Source organism: Alligator mississippiensis, chromosome 3 (genome assembly GCF_030867095.1).
Source record: "Alligator mississippiensis isolate rAllMis1 chromosome 3, rAllMis1, whole genome shotgun sequence".
In the NCBI taxonomy this organism is placed as follows: domain Eukaryota; kingdom Metazoa; phylum Chordata; order Crocodylia; family Alligatoridae; genus Alligator; species Alligator mississippiensis.
Window position 1 is genome coordinate 241,302,267 of NC_081826.1, and position 24,493 is coordinate 241,326,759.

General features: G+C 41.3%; 1 long non-coding RNA gene across 2 annotated transcripts in view; it reads left to right on the forward strand.

The window, feature by feature from the left end:
* The window catches only part of LOC109282217 (uncharacterized), an 84,667-nt gene that overhangs the window by 16,698 nt on the left and 43,476 nt on the right, over positions 1–24,493 (forward strand). For both annotated transcript variants that reach the window (XR_002089140.2, XR_002089142.2), the window contains exon 2: positions 3,405–3,568. This is a non-coding gene — a long non-coding RNA (uncharacterized LOC109282217). The remainder of the gene's footprint in view (positions 1–3,404; positions 3,569–24,493) is intronic.

Genomic DNA, 24,493 nt, shown 5'->3' on the forward strand with positions numbered 1-24,493 from the left:
CTAGATGAGAGCTCTTACAATGAGATACTAATATTGCACACTTATCTAGTAAGTCAATACTGTCTTCTGGCATGTTCCCCAGCCCTCTAATCATTTTCATTTCCCTGCATTGGAGAGAGTCTAGAGGAGGGAAAAAAAAAAAATGGTTCGAGATAGGGGTGCATCGGTAGAGATTTTTAGGGCCGATACTGATAGTCGATATTTAAAGAGGCATATTGGCCGATACCAACTTGATTTCTGATACAGCTGCCTCCAGCAGGTAAGTCCAGTGTGGTGGAAGGAGAGGGGGGAGGGAGGGGGCATGGAGGAGGCAGATCAGTGCCCCCCACAGTGAAGTTGGGGGAAGGGATAGGTGCTGCCCAGGCGGGTGGGAGGCAGAGCCATAGCTTGTGGGGGGGGGGGGAGAGGCAGCTCCAACCACTGCTTGCACTCTGGGAGGGCATGGGGGGCAGGGTTGGGGCAGGCTGTAGCTGGGGCTGTGTTGGGCTCTTCTTGGAAGGGGCTGGGCTCAGAGTGGGTGCCGGTGGTGCTGGGAGGATGCTGCATCTACCCCAAATTTCACCACCACTCTGCTCCCAGTGCCACCACCATGAACTGCCTGGCACAGCCCTGGATCAATGCCCTGCCTCCACCCATGTGGCAGGAAGAGCTGGGGCTGTGCCGGGTGGCTAGTGGGAATGGTGCTGGGAGTGGAATGGCTGCAAAATTTGGGGTGGATGCAGCATCCTCCCAGAGCTGCTGGCCCCTGCTCTGAGCCCAGCCTCCACTGAGAAGAGTCCCATGCAGCCCTGGCTGAAGCCCGCCCTCCCCCCCTCCCCCACATGCAGATCTGGGAGGTACATGCCCTGCCCCCCGTGCCATCTTAGGTTGCAAGCAGTGGTGGAAGCTGCCTCCCCCCCCCCCCCCGTGAGCTGTGGCTCCAGCTCACCCCACTCCACCTGGGCAGCGTCTGCCCCTGCTCCTGCCCCTGCCTCTGCCCCATCCCCTCCCTCACCATGGGAGCATTTATCTGCCCCACCATGCCAATTCCCTCCCCCCATCCCTTTCCATCACTTTGGACTTACCAGCTAGAGGCAGATCTCCATGCTGCCAGCTGTGCTCCATGCAGCACAGGCATTTATCAGCCAAATTATCAGCCCCATCGGGTCAATATCTGATACAGCCAGTTTTCTTTATATTGGTACCAATCCAATATTGGACCAATGTATCAGTGCACCTCTAGTTAGAGGGCTGGGGAGCATGACTTGAGGAGAGGCTGAGGCACTAGGGCTTATTTAATTTAGAGAAAAAGACTGGGGGTGGGGAGGAGGTGTTTAATAACAGCCATCAACTACCTAAAGGGTGGTTACAAAGAGGATGGACCTAGACCATGGTTGGGCAATTATTTGGGCTGATAGGCCATTTAGAGAGTTTTGGTGAACTGTTGTGGGCTGGGTCAGTACTCCCTCACCCTTCCATTTGCTGGCAACAACTCACCAAAACTCCCTAAGTGGTAGATTACTAGATCTGGGAGTGGATTGTGGATTTGCCTTGGGCCCTGGTCTTGTGTTGTCACTGCCCAGTGATCCCAGTCCCAGATCAGCCCGGGACACCTGCAGGCAGGGTGCACTGGGCTCGATGAATAGGATGGGACTGTGGGCTAGGGGCATTGTCTGGGAGAATGATGGGCAGGTGGGGCCTGGGTCAGCACTAGAATCATGTGGTGGTGACAGTGCAGGACTGGGGCCCAAAGAAGAGCTGCAATCTGCTCCCCACATGCCCCTAACCATGGAACTGGTGGCTATCACAGATGTGTGGGCAGCAGGTCATAGCTCTGCCTTAGGCCCTGGCCTCATGCTTTCATCACCCTCTGATCCCAGCCCTGCCTACCCATTCCACTTCTGGATGCTGCTCCCTGCCCTTTTATGGCCCCATCCCAACCACCTGGCTGAGCACACCTTGCCTGTGTGGGTCCTCGCTGGTCTCCATGGAGAATCCAACTTTCTACTCTGTCCAGTGCGCCTGGTGGTAGGTGCTGGGGAAGATGGGCCAGGGTGCCAAGTATCAGGGCCTGGTCTGGTGGCAGCAGTGACACTAGTAGCAACAGCTGGAAGGAGCCACTGCCAGGGCTGCCAGGAAGTGGAGTCTAGTCACAACACCACCCCAGCCCTTTTGCATGCCCAGGGGTGGTGAGACTGGCTGCATGGGTGGTCCCTGCACCTGGGGCCAAGGGATCCACCACAGGCCAGATAAAATCCTTTGGTAAGCCAGATGTAGCCCACAGGCTATATTTTGTCCACCCCTGAGCTAAACTGTTTTCAGTGGTGACAGATGACAGGACAAGGAGCCAAGTTTTCAAGTTACAGCAAAGGAAATTTAGGTTATACATTAGGAAAAAAAAAATCTCTCACTAGAAGGATAGTAAAGCACTGGAACAGGTTAACCAGAGAGGTTGTGGAATCTCCACCCTTCAAGATTTTTAAGACCTAGATAGACAAAGCCTTGCCTGGGATGTATTTGGGGATAGTTCTGCTGTGAGCAGGGGGTTGGACTAGATGAACTCATGAGGTCCCTTCTAACCCTACTTTTCTATGATTCTATATTTTAGAAAGAAAGTGGTTAGTGCAATGTATCGTTATGTTGAGCCCCATCCATCAGGCACACATCAGGATATCTATCAGATCAAGCCCCCCCCAGGCAAGATTCTAACAGTGCTTTAAGTATGAGGTAGTTGCCAAGTTGCTCAGACCTGTTAAGACGGAGGCATTTGTGGGCATGCATAGATGCAGGACATTAGGCACCTGAGGAACTTTAAGACCTAGGCACTATGGAGTTCAGGTACCTAAGCAGAATTTTTGAACATTTTGATTTTTCACTTTGGTGTCTAAATCCAGCCTAAATCTCACTTCAGGCACTGAAGTCCCTCTTCAGTTCTGAGTCCTAGTAAATCCAGCAAAAACATTTATTATTGCAAGGTATCACAATTTACCACAAGAAACATGTAGCTGTCCAAAAGTAGTACCAGCAAAATAGGAGCAAACAGATGTGTATTAAATAATACATATATGAACAATATGTAAACAAAATTGATCGAAAGAGACTTTTTCAGCAGTATAGACTGAGTTTGCTTCTCCATTATGAAGCACAAAGCATACATGTGTATACAGAGAAAGTTAAAGGTCAAAAGATAAATTCCACTTCCTTTGACATATTTTTACATACACATTGTCCACATGATTACTTGTGTTCACACATCATCAGGAGAGGTTAAAAAAGAAAGAAAATGAACTAGAGTCAAAAGAACAGTTTTCTGATCTTTGAACAGAGACAACCAATGAGTAACATACCTTAAATTGTTTTTTGCTGCTTTGCTTGCAATTAATTTTGGTTTGTTATTTCAAAAGTTATTTATTTTGCTGTGGTAGGAATCAAGAGAAATGAATGTGAAAAGAACTGATCTCAGGAGGAATTGTCAGAGCATTTTGGGAAAGAGAATCTCTTTGAATAAATATGGAAAAGGGCAGAAGAGAAAGGATGGAGGATAAGCTTCATGAAGATTATGCAGTTAGAAGGAGGTTCATGAATCCAAGTAAGTTTTTATATAACAAAATACCAAGCAGAAATTCATGATGATGTTGAATTGGTACAACAGTGATACCTTTAGGGTATGTATGGACATCTGGGTAGGTTCGATTGTGTGGCCATTTTTAACTCAATCTAAGGTATGTTGGGATGGGAGGGATAGTGGCGGGGGGAGGGATCTTGAGGAATTGGGGGAGGAGTGGGATCCACAGGAGGGCTTGGGGAGGATGGGGAGGGCTTGTTTGTAGCCTTCTGACTTCCCCATCCCTGGACAAACAACCCTCCTCAATGAACCAACCTCCCCTCAATTCCACCTGCCCCTCCCTGCACCCACATTTACTTCCTCAGCTCCTGGAACCAGCAAACGCCAGTAAAACTGGCACTGGGAGCAGCTCATGAACTGAGGTGTTTGGCAAGCTTGGGAGGGTGGAGGTTGTCCATCTGGGATTGTTGCAAGGCCCCGGGGGCTAAAAATAGCCCAGTGCTGGAAGGGGGCGGGTAGGGGGCCTAGGAAAATCACAGTCCTGGGGCTGGTGCCAGCAGCTAGATTTTCCTCGCCCTGAAGCTGCACTGGGGACTGTACAGAAGTTCAGTTAGATTTGTCTCGCCAGACCTGATCACAGTTAAAATTACGTTCAAGGTACAGTTACCTTAGATCAGGTTGGCCATTTTTAGGCTGATTTAATCTTGCTGAACTTCTGTACCATGAGCAACTGGTGCCTCTGAAGTCTTTGGGGGGCACCAGTGGCCAATTGCCAACCGGGGTGGGGGGGGTGGGGGGTTCCTCCAGCAGCCGATTGCCAACCCCGGAAGTGCCGGTGGCAAAACTGGAAAGTGCTGCTGGCGCTTCTCTCAGTGCCCCCACTCCCTGGCTGCCGAGGGCCAATCTCAGGGGGGACATGTGCCCTGCCTGTGCCCCACCCATGTATCGCCTATGTTCTGTACAGTCCACATTGAGATGGACCTAACTAGGGATCTAAATGTAGGATCCACACCAGGGTGAACTAAATTAGATTGGGTGGCCATTATTAACCTTCCTGTAACCTCTCCAAATGTATGTATGTATGTACTCTCAATGTCCTGAAACATTACTTGAATGTTTGTAGCAACAGAAACCAAAACACTGTTCAATTCATTCTTAACAGTTCAGGCACAGGCTATGTAGTTACTGTATAAAAATAAACATGAAAGTGAGGAGTCACCATGCCTAAATCTAATAACTCAGAAATAATGAAAAATAGCAATAGACTATTTTGTGATCTCCTCAGTTCCTCGCTTTCAACATGCTATTGCTGCTTTGCCATGAGGTAGCAGACCTTGAGGCCTTAAAGATCAACTTCTTATTTGGAGAAGAAATTCATGAGGCAGAATTAAGTGCTTTTAGTGTGATTTATTTATTTTCAAAAGGTACACAATTTCTATTTTTTCAGTTGGGATGGCGACAAATGACAAACAGATAACCCCCTCTCTGAGAAAGCTCAAAGAGGACACCTCTGCCCTCTTTCCAAGAACAATTGCTGCTCATTTCTTTTCAAAGCTTTGGACAGATCTCTCTGCTACCTCAACCTACTTTGCTCCCCTCTTGAGTCAGAAAAAAAACTAATCAAAGACTGTTCACCAAGACCACATAACCTGGAATTTCAAACTCGTGTGTCTGTTGTCCTTGCATACAGCTCCAGCAGAAGACAGTAGAAAAGTTTAAGAGTGCTTTAAACTTTACAGTACCCTTATTCTAATACTCTGCAGTAGCTACAATGTGACATCCTTAGCTCAATTTTGCTTTGTTTCCACTAGGACTTTTCTTAAAAGTTAACTTGAGCTGGCTAACTTGATTTAAGATGACAACTTTTTTTTTTTTTTTTTTTAGTTAGAGCTTATGAAGAATTTCAACCAGTAGCACTTTTCACCTTGCAAACCCAGGATGGAAGCAGAAACTTTGGGTCACCAAAATTTAAATCTTGGCCCCATTGAATTGAATAGGTGTTTTGACTTCTATGAAGCTAGGATTTCCCCTGCAGTTTTTAGTTTTCAATAGCTCTTCCTCTCAAAACACATACAAGCATACACAGATTAAATGTAGTAAATGAAAAGGGTTCATGTCTGGGCTTTTTGCGCTGCATCTACATGAGATGTTAACTTCATAGTAGCCTAATAATACTGCACAGTACTGCGTCTCAGCATGGAGAATTTAATCTGCTACTGAGCTGGATTATTAGGCTAGTAGCATCACTGGTGCTCTGGTTACTGCACATTTATTTAATACTTGATGATACAAGTACTAAATTAAATTAACAGTAACCATTACATATTAATGAACATGTAGGTGCGCCCACAGTTACCTAGCTGGGTGCAGGAAAACAAAATAAGTTTGAGTATAGCTAAATGTAAAGCCTAACATCCAGAAATAAAGGAGCTAGGCCTCAAATTGCAAGAGGGGAAGCAGCAGTGTGGAAAATACTTGGGTGTTATGATGAATAACCATGCATCACAGTGCAATTCAGAGGCCAAAATGGCTAGTTTGATGCATGGAGTGGTACACAGAGTAACTCTACAAAAAAGCCATGTAAATAATTAACTATTTTTTGTACATTTACTAATAAAGTTTGAAATATGAACAGGAGCAAAGTGTTTTTGTCCCCCTCTATATTTAGCACTATTTGATTGCTACTGGAATACTGTGTTGAGCTCTGATGTCTGTAGATCAAGATAAATATAGAAAAAGTGGAAAGATTTCAGAGATGAGCTATGAGAAGGCACATTATATTGTAAAAGGTTCTATTTAATTAATCAAGGAGAAGACCAACAGGTGACTTAAAATAGCCTTATAAGTACTTTTATAGGTAGGGACATACCAAATTCATGGCCAAAGTGGGGTGTGTGGCAGCTCTTTTAAGATTTCATAGACATTAGGGTTGGAAGGGACCTTGTGAGATGATTGGGTCCAGTCCCCTGCCCAAGGGCCAGGAAGTCAGCTAGGGTCAGATCACCCCAGCTCAATAAGCCTCCAAGTGTTTCTTAAAGGCATCCAGAGTGGGTGCTTGTACCACTTCTGGGGGAGTCTATTCCAGACTCTGAAGACTCGGATGATAAAGAAGTTTTTCCTTATGTCCAGTCTAAAACAGTCTTCCAGCAGTTTGTGACCATCAGACCTCATCTTCTCTTGGGGTGTCCTGTTGAACAGATATTCTCCCAGTTCCTATAGCACACTCCTTATATACTTATAGGCTGCCACCAAGTCATCCCTGAGACTTCACTTCTCCAAGCTGAAGAGTCCCATGCCTCTCCTCATAGGGCCTGTTCTCTTGACCTTTAATTATTCACATGGCTCTCCTCTAGACTCTCTCAAGGTTCTTCACATCCTTTCTAAAGTGTGGAGCCCAGAATTGGATGCAGTACTCCAGCTGTGGCCCCACCAAGGCCGAATAAAGTGGGAGGATGACTTCTTGGGTCTTGCTTGAGATGCACCAGTAGATGCAAGCCTGAGTTTTATTTGCTTTGCTGGCTGCAGCATCGCATTCATGGCTCATATTCATCTTGTGGTCAGTCATGACCCTTAAGTCTCCTTTGGTCATGGTGTGAGTGAGCGTAGCACTGCCAAGCCTATAAGTATGATGTGAATTTTTCCTCCTGAGGTGAAGCACCTTTCATTTCTCTGTGTTGAATGTCATCAAGTTTTGATCCATTCACCTTGTGAACCTGTCCAGATTGGCTAGAATTGCCAGCCTGTCCTCTAGAGTGACGGCACTTCCCCACAATTTGTTGTCCGTGAACTTACCCAGTCTGCTTCTGACACCTGAATGCAAATAATTTATGAATATGTTAAAGAGTACTGTAGGTCTGAGTACTGAGCCCCGGGGCATGCCACTGGACACCACATATCATGTTGACTTGGTTCCATCGACAGTCAGTCTCTGGGTCTGACCACAAAGCCAGTTCCCCAGCCATCAGACCGTAAGGTTGTCACGGCCACAGTTCCACAATTTTACCATGAGGACATCGTGGAAGACCAAGTCAAAGGCTTTTTTGAAATCTAAATATATGACATCAACCTCTTCTCCTTTGTTCAGGTGATGCGTTGCCTGGTCATAGAAGGAAATTAGGTTGGTCAGACAAGATTGAAATTAGAAATTAGGTTGGTCAGACAAAGCCTCCCTACCAGGTAAGTCCCACCTGGCCGGGCCCCCACTCAACTTACCCCTGCTCCTGCCTCTGCAGCATTGTCCCTCACTGCGGGCATGCACATGCGTGCAAGCAGGCACTCAGGCCCATCCCCCACTCTGCCTTGGATCAACTCCAAGAGGCTCCGAGATCTACCGATGGATTGAGATCCACTGGTTGGTGACCACTGGCTTACAGCAACAGCTCTTGTTGTTCTGTAAAGTTGTATTGGAGACATATATGATTCTCTCTGATACAACCTACAGTTGTGTAACCATATGTATGGGCAACAGAATAACTTGGGGTGGGGGATTGGGGCACCAGCCATGGGTGCCAACTTAGTAGAGGTGACAGAGTAATGCCCCCCTCCCCCAACTACCCTGGAGCACTGCGTTGCTGTTGTAGTAGCAACAGTGGGGTGGGTAGACCCAGACCTATGACTGTGCTGGTCCTGCACCAGTCACAGCAGAAGCAGTATCAGCAGCAGGGTGCTATTTTTGAGTCCCCAGTGTAGATAAGACTCCTGCAACACCCAGCTCCCCATTCTCAGAACCCCCAACACTCTAGTGCTCACTGGCACCTCTCCATACTCCCCTCCATCCAAAAGGGTTTGCCTCTGTGTGAGGGTACATCTGTAGGCAAAACCTATATTAGAGCCTGCAGACTAGCATGGAAATTGGTGAATTAGACAGGTAAACTGAATGGGGCAGAGACTCTATTTTATGGGATATTTGAATCCTCTAATCCCTAAATGAAATAGTTGGGCACAATACAAATGATAACAACAACTAAATTATATAAAAATGGCTGGAATAAAGGATAATTGTGTGGAGAAAAAAAAAAAAAAAAAAAGAAATGCTTGTAAATTATTTAGTTACAGAGGTCAACTAAAAAAGTTAGCCATGGAAGTTTCTGTTACAAATACGAATTTACAATGAAAATTATTCTTCATCAAGAAAGATATTAGAGAATGTCTGGCACCAAGTTGTTTTCTATTCAGCTATTTTCCAAATATATGATTATTTGATCATATGAGAAACTAAAACATTGAACTTTTAAGCATTTTCATATTATTATTATTGGTGTTTATAATATTGTTGTTTGTCAGTTACAGTTGACCCCAATACATATAATGGATATTAAATTTAGATACACATCTATCACTAAGAAAGTCTGATTCCTATTATACAGTGTTTGATAATTACATGTACCTGTTAATTTTTAGGGTATGTACACCCTTATAATATACAATTAAAGTACCTTTATATATACACAATATATATACCCTTATAGATAAAATATCCTTATAATATACAATTAAAGTATTAGGGATTAGAAACCGTATTTCAGTAACACAATGAAACGTTAGGTAGCACTGTAGAATAAGTAAATTATTTATTTAATTAGAGAAATTCCTCTACACAATTTATTTGAAAAATAAGTCTGCAAAATAAATAATAGCCACGTCTTTTACTTTACCTATAAAGTGTGGAAGGAAATTAAGCTAGTAGAATTTGATTATGTACATAATCTACCTGGAACTCTTGTAATGTACCACTACATTTTTAATCACAAGAAGTGGCAAGGACTTTGGTTTTAAATGCCAGCTTGAAATCCCAAGCTGTCCAGTGTCTTTTAACATTGTGCTGGGACTTTGGTACACTGCCCAGAGGAAAGAATCCCATCTACTGAATCACCAGCACAAATCTTTGTTGAACTTTGCAGTTTTCTTAGAAGTCTTTATACCCTAAGTATGTACTAATTAGGACCAGCCCTGTTTTAATTAGCGATAAGGTGGTTGAAGCAACACTCATCTAGAGATATTTTGCTATTCTGCAATTATCCTCATGTACTTGTGATGTGGGAATGCCAGGGTATTCTTCCCTTTGCAGTAATATGCTCAATATGCTGAATACCTAATTATAGCAACTCCAAATAATAGGGTTCAGCTCATCATGTACTTTTTAAAATAATCAAAATATGGCCACTGCGAGATTATTAATATTGCTACACAACAATAATGCATAGAGATACATATCGAACTCTTATTATATAAGAAATCAACTCATATATAACTCTTGTTATTAATTTAATTGAAGTTCCCAGTGTAAATTCTCTGACAATGATGGGGACTAAGATCCATTGTCCTCTTTCGAGGACCAAATCTCAGTGGGTACCTTGCTAAGTTGCCTGTTCTGCCCCCTTGATAATAGCCTGCACTTCATCTTTGAAGGAACTACACACAATACTTATAAAAAAGTGTTGATATTATTGGGGTGATGTTGTAGCCATGATCCTCCAGGAAATGTGTGAGGGGCCAGGATTTCTGTGGGTAATATTTTTGTTGGACTATGTAGCTGGTCTAATAAAAGCAGGGGTGACATATAGGGGGTGCACGTGGGTGCATGTGCACCTCCTGAGTGTGGCAGTGCACCCTCTACAAAAAAGCACCTGCGGGTGGTCACTGCTCATCACTGACACTGCCAGTCTGTGATCCCCACTGGCTGCGGGTGGTTGCCAACCCTTCGATGGCACTCACCACACCCATCCTCCACTGCTGACAGTGCCGGTGGCATCTGTGGGAGCTCCCCTGCTTATTGCTGCCACGCTTCTGCTGTGCTACCACCACTGCTGTGCCCCCCACACCTGCTAGGGGCACACACGCTTCATGAATAAAAGGTTTCACCCACAAAAATCCCTTCCTCTTGCATACAAAAACAGTTGATGTTTCAAACATAAAAACCAATACACAGAGCACTCAAGAAAGTTAATAGTAGGACACTAGAGATGGGCTAGGTTTAACAAACATAATCTGATGCAGAAAGAGCATGTAGATTTGAGAGGTCAAGAAGAGAGAGGAAAAAGCTACTAAGTTGAAAAATAATTGTACAATTTTATGCATACTATTAGATATTATTTTGAGTCTGTATTAGAACAACATGGTTCACTAAGTGAGAGCGGGCTCAGATTCTAAAATGAATAAGAAGCTGTGTCCAAGAAAGGACTGATAGCTTTGCCCTCTACAGAACGTGCATTTCCAATATGTTCTGACTGGTAGAGCTTGGCTCTCTCCAGTTAAATGATTCAACAGAAACAAACAATTATAGTGTATGCTATACTAGTTAAAGGTTTACCAAGTGAATTCCCATGGTTTCCTTTTCCTCACTGAATGCATTCACGGGCACTGGAAAGGAACTGTGAAGTGGAATGCATCCGGGGTATTAGGCCTGAGGGTGTATTATTTCAGGCATATCAGGCTGCCTGTTCTAGTGCATTTACATGGGAAATTTCTAAAGACCCTTTCCCTCATGTGGCTCTCAGAGCAAAAATTCAAATCAAATTAATACATTTCATTGGCTTTGTATTCATTTTGGAAATAATTTTGGTGCATTTCAGGTGTTTACACAATGTATGTAAAAGATGAAAGGGGGCAGGATGGTAGGTTTTCTAAAAGCCATGTTTTTAGATATGATGTTTATTGTTTTCTTTAGTGTGCCATACTTCAAATGAATTATTTTGCAAATTCACATAAACTAGTGCAGTTTAGTGTAAATAATCCACTCCTGTCTTCCATTCCAACTTATTAAGATTTCTTAGGAATAGATAACACTTTGGGATTGCTATGCTACAACAGGAAAAAAAATATGATTAGCCTTTACTGTTGTCCAAAATTAAGTGTTCAGATAAGATTCAGATGTTTTTCCTGGTGCTTTTCTTAACTTGGGAGCCTTAGAGGAAAGGGTCATATATCATGCATAGAACTTCAAGAGTAGTGTTGTTAGTTTATTAATCCTAATGTGGTATTGGATCATAAAGGTTGAGTGATTTGGTAATGTGATTTGGTAGTGTTCTGATTAATGCACTACCATGAACAGAAGAGACAGATTAACCATAACATGAATTGTAACACACTAATTCTTCACTGTAACTAACAGTTGAGTCACATGCAGTTTCAATTATTTTACATGTTTGGCAGCCATTCATCCCCAATGGAACAATAAGCATTAACTCAATAATCTGAAAGAAGCTTATAAAAACATGGTTGACATAACTTATCTCTATTAAGAAATATTTTTACAGTACAATGCTGGTTTTGTTCAACCATACTTGTGAATTTGAAAGGAAATATTCTGATCTGAATGCCTCAAAAATAATTTCAAATTTGTCATGCTCCACTAATATGTCAGATCACTGATAGTCCAACATTAGCACTATTAGAAAGTAAATACATGAAAAATAATGGACAGTAAGGGAGGAGGATATGCTGCATTTGAATTACATATAAACTTCATGTGAGAAAATTTAACGGAATACTGTTATTATTTATCCAGCTTTTATGTTGTTGTTTCATTCATAGATCCCAAAGCACCCTATAAAGGAGGAAAATAACATTATGCCAATTTTATTTATTGGAAAATTGAGGCTAAGTAGTTAAGTGATTTGACCAAAGATGCAAGGAATCAGAAATAGGATGGGGGGGGGGGGCATTAATCCCATCTCCCACATCTGTGAAAACACCATAAATTTACTTTCTAAGAGTGAGTGGGACTGAAGAAAAAAAAAATATCTGAAGGTTGCTAATTCAGTAGTTTTTATTATTGATATTTTAATCCAACTGTAGTAGAAGTACCAAGCTTGCTCTGCTGCTGTTGCATTTACTATGCTAAACACGTTAAACCATTCCTTGCCAAATTATTAACAATGTATGAACCTAGAATCCGGTTCAACTCTATTTCACTGGCTGGATGAAAAGTTATACCATCAACGGAAACTTTAGGCAGGTTTTACAGTGAAAGATGAAACTCCAAGTGAAAGTGTTTTGATGGGTGGCTCTCCACGGGTAGCCCACTTGTGAAGGAGCTTTCTGTCATACAGTTGGACTGCAGCTCCTTGGAAAGGGTGGCCATTTATCACAGTCCCGAATGAAAGCATTCCTTGGACACAAATGTCTTTTTCTTCCTTTGTCTAATTACTGAGGGGAAAAGTGAGAAGGAAATGTCAAAACAGTGAAACAGTGGTGTATAGAGAGCAGTCACTTTGGAGCTCAACCAGCTTTTGTGAGGGTCTGGGCGATTTGTCAAATGGTTGTGGCATAAGTCAAGCCCTGAGGTTGAAAGGTCTTGACCTAAGGAGTGCTGAAATCAGACAGTATAAGCAAGGGGTCTGCTCGAAGTTTCAGCCGTAGTGGAGATGAACAATGATGGGTGTTGGACACAACAAAACCTCATCTGCATAATTCAGGTAAGTAATTTTATTGGAACTGACAAGTATGTGACAGGCTGAGAAAGAGAAGAGAACATGCTCTTGCTGGGAACCTTTAAAGCTCTTCAGTTAGGTATGTGAAAATAAATGACAGCTAATCTCTTTACTAAAAAAACTGTAAACAATGCCATTTTACACAGGGTTCACCCGTGACCTTTTCATAGATCAGACTCTCCACTTTCAGGCCAGGCCACAGAACCCATCACACATAATAAAGTGAATACAGATTATGCAATAAGAGCTTTTTGCTTTTCATAATTACTTTTCTCAGTGTTGCTGCTCGCTTTGGGGGGGGGGGGGGGTACAGTACATCAGACAGGTTCGAGCCAGTACATAAGGCCATAATGGCAAAACAGTAATCTAAGTGAAGATATTTCACTCAGAGGATTGAGCTTCTATTTTTTTTTTTCTTTACAGTTTTGGCTTGTATAGGTCATACTGAAACTACAAATCTCAAGCTAAAAGGTCATAAGGTGACAAGACAACTCTTCTGCACTAAGACCTGTTGATGCTATTGAAGTGACCAAGTCTTTTAAAATCCTTCATTTATCTTGACCTGTCAAGTTTTTCAGGGTTTTTTGTTTTTTTTTAATTCTAACCTCTTGCCTCCATTTTAAGTCTTTTTAGGTAGTAAACAGCATGGTACATTTGAAACAATGCAGCTCTTAAGAAGGGTATACAATTAGTGGTTTTGGAAATACAAATAGGGTGCTGACCATGCTTTTGATGATAAAAAAAAAAAAATCATAGTTCTTCTGATCAAATAGTCCTACCAGACAAATGTAACCTTGAAATACATACAAGACTCACAAACAGTAGCTGAAAAGAAAATCTAGCCTGTGTGAAATAGTGGTCACTGCCTATTTCTTTTGATGGATAGATTAAACTATGTCAGTCAATAGTTTTCCGATTTTGAATAATTGAATTCTTGAGAGTCATTCCATAATCTAAGCACTGAATTTCCCATATAAAATAGTAGCTGATATCTACATAAAGAGGCTTGCTTGCCAGATCTGGACCTTTAAGCCTGACAACAAGATAATTTGTTGTACAGGCTGCTGAATGATAGGAAAGAAACTCAAAACATAGAAGAGCACAGTCTGACTGTGATTTACAGGCAGAGAGACAACTATAAAGCTGTTCAAACAAGTACAAATATTAAACCCAGTTTGTCAAACATGAATCACAAAATCCCTAAGCATTTCTGGATTACAAATATATTGGAGTGCTGCTTGCCTTCTGCAGTGTAAGGAGCACATGTATGCTTTCACCAAACTGTGGATCATTCCACCTAATGGGAAACTGTTGAGAGTTCTGGCTGGATCAAATGTGGATCTCGGTATTATAAGAAGTCCAATGCATAATTCACAAGGCTTAATGAATATTCCAATTCATGACAGCCAACTGGCTCCATAGGTCACACCTCCCAGTCTCATATAAATAAAGAATGAGGTACTGGAAAGCATACCAGCTGAACCCAAATGAGTGCCAAAAACATGCATATTAATGAGGCACAATAAAAGATATACTTGACTCTCAGGAAGTGTCTGCATTGTTTTCCAGCTTTGGAGGGAGTGAAAGTTGCAGTGTACCTTCAAAATACATCACATCGAGCAACAGAAAGTAAAGCTTCCCCTCCATGAAATATGGAATCATATTATGTGCATGACTCTCTAAATCCAGTCTCATCAGGTCTATAACACCCTCAGTCATTCCCATCATAACAGTGAAACATTCTGGAAATATCCCTACCCTCTGCTCCCATATTCCTTTGCAAGTCTCAACTTGGTAACTAAGGAAAGGAAGTGCTTCAGCAGTGCTGTTCTTTTATGTGTTCTGTTTAGAGCTTGGAACAGGATGAATGGTAGCTTAGATGAATGCATTTGTGCCATTTTTCTTGGCCCCGACTATGTTTCCTTACTACCATGACATCTGAACAGAAGGAGAAAACATCTCCCTTTTGTGGCAGGCTAATTTAATTTGTACCTTCCACCTAGGGGTAAATATGTTTGTCTGTCTGTCTAAGCTCTCTTTGCCCACTTTCTTTTCTCACGGGAAACCCTGCTGAGTCAAAAGCAGGATATTGCTTAGTGCTCTATTTTAAAGTAATTTAATTTTAAGCATACTCACACCCACCCTAAAGTGAAGCAACTGTAGAAGCTCCCTTGAGATAGTCTTAATGACTTTTGAATGTCTCCTGTGTCACAGACGTCAAGGGCTTGTTGTTTAGGCGGTATTTGTCTTTTGGAATAAATGGTTTAAAACGAGATCTCTCTTTTGCAGTGTTCTTAGCATAAGATGCGTGTTTCTTAAAAAAAAAAAAATCCCACAGCTTTGCACATTGACCTACCACCTTTAACACCCAGCATTACAAACCATTGACCTTTGCTCTTAGTTGATCTGGTATTTTTTGAGAGTTGACCTTGTTTTGTCTGAAAACTTAGTCCAAGGTTTGAAATAAATAGCATATTTATTTACAGAAAATAAAAGTAAAATGAATAAAACAGCTCAATATTTACATATTCTTCATCAGATTTATGCACAACTTTTTAATCAGCAAATATGTGAAGCTTAGGGCATTATTTGAGTTAAAGCTCAAAAGTCTCTTTCAATTAATAAAGAATTTAAGATAGAGAGAGGAAAAGTGCTTAAATCCAAATTAAAAAGTCATTTATAATACATTTTGTTTATACTAACACCACAACTGCTCATGAATGCTCTTTAACATTTGATAGTGAGAGTTAAATACAGATCTAATCTATACATTTAAGAACCTGCATATTAAGCATTTTCTGGAGATTGTCTTTTTTTAAAGACATTTCAGTGTTATTGCCAGACAAATGTTTGCATATCACAGTTTTGTCATCCTATCAAATGATGAAATACCACAAACGCTTTAAACATTTTAAATTATGTTAACTCTTTAAACATTATGTTTAACTTTTTAAACTCTTAACATTTAATTATGTTTAACTCTTTAAACATTTTTAATCATAAATATGGCCATTACATTTTTTTTTATAAGCTGTTAGTGGCTATTTATTTTTCCCAGAAAAAAAATCTTTATTAGTGCTTGTTCAAAATAGTTTGGATTCAGTGGTCTAGCACAACATAGATTCAGTGTAGGAAAATTAGACAGACATACAGGGAGATAATTTTTAGGGTTAATTATAATCTTAAAAAAAAAAAATAATTCTGCATTGCTGGGAAAAGTTGCTTTCAGCAATGCTGAAATGCACTACACCATTTAGAGAAAATGAATCTTATGTGATCCAAATATAATACAAATGCATTATAACAAACCCATGCATGCAACAATTTCAATAGGAGGAACATTTTTTTGTTATAATGATGCAAAAATTAACTGCCCTATTATAGCAAGTACTTTCTCAATGAATTTTTGTGTTGGTCCTGTAAGGGTTCATTATAATGTAGTTGTACTGATACGATGAAAGCACTGCAGCAAGAATAACCAAGTACTCTTTGTCAGTGCTACTTTATTAGTTACAGCAACAAGGAAAAATCCTGTTGTGCCCACTCCATTAGTCTCCTATGGATACACCAAGTCCTACACTGTGTTTTCATGGAGCACCAAGCAGTGAGAATGCACACTGCCACCCATGCTTCATAAGTATTTCAGTCCTGAACTGAAGGGGTGACACCACTGGATATAGCACAATGGACTGTGCATAGCCCATATTAGCAGACCATGAATGCTATGTAGGGCACACACTGCTTCTGCTACCTGTTTGCCCCTTATCTTGCACTTAATGTCTTAAGGAATGTCTTCACATTCCTGGTTGTCTTGTAGTACTGCTTTGCTGTCTCAGGGCCCTGTTGCAGGTTAATTTTGGGCAGCTTCTGGAGCTCTTAACCCTTAGATTGTTTGCACGTTAACACCTTTAAGTGGTTTAAAGCACCTGTTATACAGCTTAAAGTTACACCACTGCAGGGCAGCATTATCTCTTGATCCATATGACCCAGCTCCTGTTCCGTTAAAGTGTGGCCACTTCCCATGTGCTGCTCAAATTGAAGGTGTGACTGCAAGCTAGCACTAAGCTGATCAATATTTGTACCCTTCAGTGTAACATGTAACAAGGCCCTCAACTAAGTTTTGGTCCTAAGGGCCCCTAACAGCCCACGCATATTCTTTTCACCAATTATATACAATAAAAACAAATTGCAATAAGAGGCATTTATTTAAAAAGATTAAATGATGTAGCAAATGAAAGGAACAGCATACCCAAATTAAAGTTAGCCTGTGTTAGAAAAAGGAGGCTAGAGGACAGGAAGTAGATAAGAAGGGGTCAGAAAGTCTCCCATGAAATACTAGTATTTTGGGGGGTTTTGTCTATAGACCTCAACCTTTAAAGCTTTTACTTTAAAATCAAACTTACCTTTTAAGTTATTACCTTTGACAAGAGTGCAAAACCTAGTTAGCAGGACCCCTTAAGCATCTGCTCTGTTGCTAGGTAAACTCACTGTCTTTATGGGTCATAAAGTTATCACAAAATACTTGGCATTAGAGAGATAGTTATCTTTAGGGTTATAAAAAGGTATTTCCAACTTCATTGCTAAACTGTGTAAATCAAGGCCATCCACCAGTCCATTAGAACATAAGCTCTTAAGGCCTATCTGGACAAAGGGCTTTGTTGTTTATACAGCAACAGCATCTGCTTACACTCAACCTTACTGTCAAAGAGTAGTTGCTTAAAAGCACAAGCTCTCTTTTTTTTTTTTTTTTTTTGTGGCTATTTCATGTTGTATTATATTTCGTGTGGGAATATCTAGTCTCTAAGGCTTGACCAGTGCTTTAATCTGGTGGACTGTAAAGACTTAGCTGCTTGTACCAAGAATCAGACCATCACCTCCATAGCAGTCAGGGGACTGCAACCAGGCTCATTTTGCTGGACAGTTGAAAAATTTCATTTGGTCTCCAGACACCTTTCTGTAAAGCATTAGCTTTCCTGTGCTGCTCTGAAGCTAAAGCTCTTATGTAAACATTTCTCTAGTTCAGTTTAGGATGAAATATGGTGTTTGAATTCAAATTCCTCCAATATTACATGTGCACAACAAGTCTATTAATACTGCGCAGACCACAAAAATATTAAGAATCCCATGTCTTCTCCATATTTTGTTTCTAATACTACAATCAACTCAAATGTTTCTGAGCTTTGTAGGCTGCTGTGGCATAGCTTACTGGAGGCCCACACCCAGTAACAGAGTCAGAAAACATAGAAGTCCTTTGCACTTAGATTACTAGAAATCTTCTGATAGAATACATGTGAAGGAAATAAAAAGTTGGCCAGAAAATATTCTCTTCTCTTCCATCTACTTCTCATCTAACACCCCAAAAGACAAAAAAAGCTTGGAGGTAGGAGAAATTTAAGCAGTCTTAATATGGAATACTTCTTCCAGAGCAGGGTTTGAACTTTGGGGGGAGCATTGAGGGGAGGGGTTGAGCCCCCCCATAAGAGATGAGAGCCTCCTATGGGCCAGTCAGCACCACCCCTTGCCCAACAGCCTGGAATCCCACCATGCACAGCCCCCAGTCCTCCCCGCACCTTTCTAAGCAGCCCAGGTGGCAGTGTCCAGTTGCCACCACTGCTGGCTCCAGCCCTGCAGTGCTGGTGGGGACCCATGCTCTCAGCCCTGACCCCGGCCAATATTTTTGCAAACCCGCCAAGAGTCAAAGTGTAATTTGAACCCTGTTCCAGAGCCACATTGTAAAGCAGGTACCTGCAGCATAGGCATTTGTTACTTATTCTGTATGCAGAATCTCCAATGAAGCACTTGAGTGTTACTTGTGTAGATCTGTACTGCTGGCACAGGAGCCATGATGCAGATGAGAGAGGAGGCTTTTGCCTTGAGCTGTATATTATTTTGATTACATCATACTAATTAATTTCACTTCTGTTTACTGCAATAGCATATCCTGCCTTCTAACAGTGTGGCTTCCTACACTATAAGCTGATACTTGTGCTCCTCAACCAAGTTCTGGCAAAGCTCAGTTTTACAGAACAAAGATTTTAAAACTCCCACTTGATTTTGAGTTTGAAAAATAAACATATTTCTGACTCTTTCAGGAATTAAGGCATAAAAAAGGAAAAGCACAAAAGCAGTTAAGGACACTTACCAGTGGGAAGACATGATGATGTAACAAGCTGCTGCCTGTTACCAAATAGCCACATTAGAGCTGCAGCTGGTTACTTCTGTCAAATGTAAAAGGCCAGCTGTAGAAAGGTATACTGGGAAAAAAATCCTTTGATAGGGCAAAGCTGAATTAGGGAGGGCTAATAGGGAATGCAGGAGCATAGGGCTGGAGGTGATCTTCTGAGTCATTGAGTTCAGTCCCTAGTGACGCAGATAAATTTTCATAGCCTAAGTTGATGGCATTTTATGTTGTTTCCCTCAAGAACTTCTATTCCTTTTCAAGAACCCTATTGTTGTTTTTCTCATATCCAGCCTAAATTTATTTGTATTGAATTTCTGCCCATTTCACTTCAGCTTCTTCCTCCTTGATATTTGCCCTCATGAGATATTTATAGAGAACAGCCTTACCCCTCCTAACCTCCATTTTATTTGTTAAACGAGCCATGCTAATTTATATATATAGTAAGATAAGGCCTCCATTTCTCTGCTTAACTTAGTAGTCTTTCTATGTGCCTAATTTTAGAGGACTTAATCTTTATGAAACAGAAGGGCTAATATAAAGTATTCCAGACCTGGTCCCACTAGTGCCTTGCTCCATAGTATTAATACTTTTGTATCTGTTTTGCAAATAGTTCTCCTGATGCATCGTAGAATGATATTTGCCTTTTTCATGGCTTCATGACATTGGTAATACACATTCATCTTGCAATCAGCTAATATACCCAGGTTTCTTCCATTCTGATGTTTCTAGTTGTTAACCTATTGTTTAGAGCTCATAGTCTTATTAACGTCTAAGTGTTAGGCAAGTGGTATGGATTCTGTATCTTGTGGGCCCAGGGCCTTGTGTGATTAGTTAGTGAACCAAAAGGTTGTAAGTTTGATCCTTAATGTGTGCCCTTGAGTATTCTGGCCAGAAATAACAGCTCCTGTGGGTCTTAGAGACTTTTTGGCTGGGATGACATATCTGGGGATAGTCTTGGTTTGAGCACGTGTTTGGACTAGATGACCTCCTGAGATCCCTTCCAACCCTAATTTTCTATGATTCTATCATATGGCCTTGAAATCTGTGCTATTAAGATATATCCCATTTCTATTATTCTAGTCCTTTAATCATCCTTTTTTTTCCCTGAATCATAGTGCAATCCTCTTCTATATTGATGATGCCTCCCATCTCTGTGTGATCTGCACAGAAGAATTCTACATTTTTTGTTCAATGTACAGAGCTGCCATATCTATTATATTTCTTTTTTTTCTGAACAACACATACCGATCCATGGTTCTATGCTAGCGAGGCTTGTGTTTCTGTTATCCCCAGTTTTATGTCATGCATGAATAGTTTTAGTCCCTCTATTTTACTGTCCAGAGTTCTTGCATTTGTATACATATATCACAGCATATATCTCTGACATCAACCAATTACCTAACCAGTTAGGTATAGTCCTCTCACTCTCTGTATTACTTACCTGACCACTGCTGTCATCAATATTTGTATTTTCTTTTGGCTTGCTATCCCTACATCTATAATCTGGGGTTTATATATATATAAATGCAATATATATATATATATATATATATATTCCTTATTGAATCTGCATTTACATGTTTTTCCTCTTCCTATGTATAAAAACCAGCCATGGAGATGGCAGAATTCTTTCTTGACATTCTCTCGTCATTTCTTACATTAAAGTTCATCCCTTTCAGTTTTACATGTCTTAATTTCAGGAGGTTATTTGATTTAAGGAGGTAACATACATTTGATTCAAAGAGCCCTTTTCCTCAGATTGCCCAACAATATTTGAACATCTCAAAGTCTTCCAGACAGCACCAATACTTGAGCCAACTATTGATGATCTTATTATTTTTTGGTCCTCCTCTACAGAGACTATAAGATTACCTGGTACTCTTTCTCTGAGCATCTTCCCTAGCCTAGTATTCTTGATTTAGATTTAGTATTTACAAAGGAAAATATTCCAAGGGAGAGGAGTTGCTTCTGTATATTGTATACTTCTAGCGTAACACACAAAAATTGGTTATCTGTCATTCATTTTGTAAAACCAACAAGTTGAAAAGCACAAAAAGAGACATTGATAGAGTCATTGTTATTGGCATTTACACATTTATAGTTATTGACAGAGTTTAACTCTCTTCAAGAGCATTTTAACTAATATTGGCATTCTGTTTTACTCATTTACAATCAACATGATGTACCATAGAAGGCTTTAATACTAAATGTTTGATGAAGGTTTATAACCATAAGTATTTAATTACTCACAATGTAATTTAATATTATCATGTTTTCATTTTTAAGGCTGCTTGCTCATACATAGAAAGAATCAACAATCTTCCTTATAGGAACATGTTATCATAGTGGCTTGGTAATTCCAGCTGAATAAGATGATAGGACTGAATCACATGCATCAAAATGTATGGGTTTCCCTTTAGTGTTTAGTAAGAAAAACTTCTAATTAAATCAACACACTGAAAGTATATGTAATTGTAAATTAGCCATTTCTGAGAGTAAAGTAATTAGCTTCTTTATGTACAACACACCTGGCTGGAATGATCAGAATTAAGTTCCTGAAATTTTAAGATGGTGATTGAGTAGTGAAGCAATGGAGTTGGCAAGGGGCACTGCACAGCTTTCCTCATGGCAAATACAAATCAGCCCCTGCACAGGCTGCCTCAGGAAAGGAAATTGTGAGGCTTTGTTCTACCAATCTACACATGTCACTGGGATGAATGAGTGGCATTCTACCATCACCAGGGGCACTAGCGAGGGACAGAATACGGGGGAGCAAGATTAAAGAAAAAGTGAAACAAAGGGCCAGATTCATTAAAGGGATAATGGATAATGTTTAAGTGAAACCAATGCTGGCAAAATTGGTGAATACATTTATTAGAAGTGGATGAACATTCCATTATGCAGATTATACCCCTATTAGGAAGCTCTGCTTTAAGGATGATACTCATAGTTCTGAACTTAAAACCTAATCACATCTGGGCACACTCACTGAATAGGACCCCTTTTTCTCCCCTCCCCTTCCCTCAGTGTTGTTTTCCTGCTCCCCTGGGGCCTTTGATTGTAGGTGGGGGTCTTCATTCTCTATTCTTGGAGATTCTGTGAGAACACTCCTGGGATCACTCTTCCCAATCCTTCTCACATTTTCCTATAAACAGAATGAAGCCAGGAAGGAGAGCAGGATGAGATAGTACCACTGGCACATGCCTCTTGCTGACAAACAAGGAACATTCATGCTACCTTACTTTTCTACATTGTGGTTACTATGTTTGATTGGCTGATTCTTATAGATGATGAGGGTGGAAAATTTCTCCCTTTACAAGTAGGGTCTACCATAGGCTGCAAATTCACTCATGGGAAAGTTGAGGTGATATATTGACTATCATCATCCCCCAGGGTCTCTGTCAGGGATGAACAACATTAACTTGAAGTCTGGACTCCAAACATCCTGTCCAGTAGAAGAGGTCAAGACTGAATGAGTACTGAGTCAGAAATAACCCGTGTGTTCTGACAAGAATTCCTTCTTGGCCAAGACTTCCCATTTTTGGGACAAAACTGAGTGCCTGTTGGCCCTCTGATAGACTGGGAATTGTGGGCATTTTGTATTATGAGGTGGGTTTAGGTGGATTTTCCATAGCTGGGAATCATCCACTGAACTTAGAGTAACTGAAACTTACTGTCTCCAATATAACTTTGAGGAATGGGCAAAAAAGCTGCGTGGTTATAAACAAGGGGAAATGGAAGATGATGGATAGCAAATATCATATTTACCCCAAACTAAGATGGCATTGAGTTTAAGATGACCCCCAGTAATTAGATTCTATACATGGAAAATGTATTAATTTGTTAAAACTTTCCATGTGTAGCATCTAATAATTGGAGGTTCATCTTAAATTTGTCCCCCACCCAACTGCTGCAGTGGGGCAAGCAGTAGCTGCAGGTAGATGGTAGGGGGGCCATGTGTCAGGGGAGTTAAGTGGCCTGATCCCCATATCTTGCTGCCTGACCCCAATGCTTGCCTCCTCTGCTGTCTACTACCCTGGTGTGTGTGCGCCCTGGCATTTTTAAACCTCCTGTGATACCAGTACTTCCTGCTTCCTGCCCCCTGCCACTTGCCTCCCTTCTGCCTGCATCCCTGTTGTTGCCTGTGCCCCCTTGCACCTTGTCTGCCATGCTGCCTGCACCCCACCATTTGCCACCTGTCCTTCCTGTCCCTCCATGCCTGCAGCCACTGGGAACTGCCTCCACCCTATGGTGCCTGAACACTTTGTCACCTTCCCCCAACAATTACCCTCTTTCCCACCTGCCCCCATCATGTCTGCACCTCCTGGCATCTACCCCACATTTTGTCCCCATTGTTGCTTCCCCCCTCTATTGCCACTTACCCTCTATTGTAGCACTAGCTCTGGTCCCTCTCTGGCCCGTGGCATGGAGGGCATAGTCACTGTGGCCCCTGCCTGGCCACATAGCAGAGGTTTGGCAGTGGCAGCTCTGGCCCCTGCACCAGACCTGGCCTTGGCTCCAGCACCTCAAATCCAGAGCCAGGGCTAGAGATACTGTCACTGCTGCCACTGCTGCATGATGAGTGGGACCTGGGTGAGGGCTATGGAGGGCAGCTGGGCAGGAGGGAGATGACAGCAACTGTGGTCTAACCCCAAGCCCGGGTTGGGGATGGAGTCAGAGCTGCAGCAGCTTCCTGCCCCAGCACCTCCACACTTGTATTGAAATTGAAGGTAAGGGTCTTTTTTCCTTATGTTGAATGGAGGAAAAAAGACTTGTCTTGGATTTGAGTAAATAGGGTAATTAGATGAATACCTTTGCCTTTGTACCACAGTGAAAATAGTAGGGCTGCACATTATTGTAGTAGTTTTGTATTGGTATGGAAAGTAATGCAAGCCAACAATATTTTCCATACTATGGAATAAAACTCGCTTTGATAATAATTGTTTTGTATACTATATTCAAGACTACAACTCCATAAGAGTAAGGGCATAAAACCACCAAGTGCAGCTGGATCAGTAACTCAGCCTTAGGATTTGTCACTCTGCCAGTTATTGAATGCACAGAAAAAGGTACTATTTCAGTTTTTGAATACAGAAAACATGAACAAGGACAACTGGCATTTTTCAGAAAACATAGTTCCTTTTCATATATTACAACTACAACAGATTTTGCAAAACTTTATTCAGTAATATAAACAGTGAAAACAAAATCCGTTTCTCTGTGGTGCACCTAAAAAGACACAGACAAAAACAACTTTGACCCTGCTCCTACCAAATCTCCTAGTTTAGAATGGAAACTTTGAAATAGAATACTGACTTCTGTAAATGTTCCTAGATG